The sequence below is a fragment of the Crocuta crocuta genome, unplaced genomic scaffold, assembly GCF_008692635.1.
Source record: "Crocuta crocuta isolate KB4526 unplaced genomic scaffold, BGI_CrCroc_1.0 scaffold179, whole genome shotgun sequence".
NCBI classification, from domain to species: domain Eukaryota; kingdom Metazoa; phylum Chordata; class Mammalia; order Carnivora; family Hyaenidae; genus Crocuta; species Crocuta crocuta.
This window is the reverse complement of record NW_027551568.1, coordinates 6,125,197-6,126,656: the sequence shown is the minus strand read 5'-3', so window position 1 is coordinate 6,126,656 and position 1,460 is coordinate 6,125,197.

The following is a 1,460-nucleotide window of genomic DNA, read 5'->3' as shown; positions in this document are numbered from 1 at the left end:
CCTAAGGTATCCTACAGTCACTCAGAAAAACCAAATACTGGCCAAACACCTGGCAAGGGGGTCTAGGGAGGAGACCAAGTCCCGTTGATTTTGCCGTGTGTACGCTTTAAAACACCTTGCACCTGCGCACAAGCACCGTCAGGGGTCAGCTGTCCCCCCTTCTGTGACTCTGGCCTTTCAAGCTAATCTCTTGCGGAGACCCTGCCCCTCCCGGAGGCCAAGGTGAACCCACGGCAGCCACCAAGGACATCGTGCGGGGTCCCCAGGATCTGTGAACGAGTCCTCCGGTAGCGCAGTGAGGGACTGGGAGACGACAACCTTCTCCGGCGTCACTGACTGGGCCCGACATCCAATGACAGGGACTTCATGGGAGACACACGGGGAAGAGGAGGAGGCAGAGTGACCACGCGCCAGACACCGGAGTGACGCGGCACAAGTTGAGGAAGGCCTGGGGCCCGGAAGCTGGAGGCAGGAACATTCTCCCAGGCAGCCCGCCACCTCTGCCCCCCGGCACTCCTGCAGGGAGTGCCGCCCGCTGACACTTGGCCTTCGGACTTCTGGCCACCTGCACGGTGAGACCCTACATTTCTGTTGTTTTAAGCCTCCGGTTCATGGTAATCTGTTAGGGCAGGATACACATCTTCTGGCACATTCCTTTCCTCCCTGTGCAAGAGCGCTCTGTGGGGGCACCTGGGCAGCTCAGTCGGTTAAGCGTCCGACTCTGGCTCAGGTCATGATCTCAAGGTTCGTGGGTTCGAGCCCCGCATTGGGCTCTGTGCTGACAGCTCGGAGCCTGGAGCTGCTTCAGATTCTGTATCTCCCTCTCTCTGACCCTCCCCTGCTCACGCTGTCTCTCTCTCTCTCTCTTTCAGAAATAAATAAAAAACATTAAAAAAAAAAAGAGCTCTGTGGCTCCCAGGTGATTTCATACTTTTACCCAGAGTTTCCTGCTCCCCCCACCTAAGGACTTGCCACTTCATTCCCGCCATCCGTCAGCTTCTGGTGAAGGGGCTGTGGTTTGTGCACCTGGATCCCCCGAGTCCTCCATGGGGCCACGCGCAGTTTGGACCCCCACCCCCACACACTGAAACTGTAAAGTCCCAGTGACCGGGACCAGCAAACACCCAGGGCAGCACAGGAAAGGGAGCGAGCAGCGTGGGCTGTCCGCTGCTGTCTCTGTAGAACGGTGGGTCCTTCCTGTCCCTGCTGCAGAGCCTTCGGGGGAAGGAGGGGCACACACGGGGTCCTCCCTGTGTGGGGTCCCAACCACAGTGTGTGTGTGCGGCCTGTGCTGGCATCTGTAAAGTGCTGGCACCTGGGCTGGGGACACAGCCACGCCCTCCCTGAGGCACACGTGGTGTCTCCCGACCGTGAACTTATCAGGCCAGGGACTGACCCAGGCTGGCACCTGAGCGGATTCTAACTACCCTTCACCTGCTGCAGGGAGTGTCCAAGCGGCC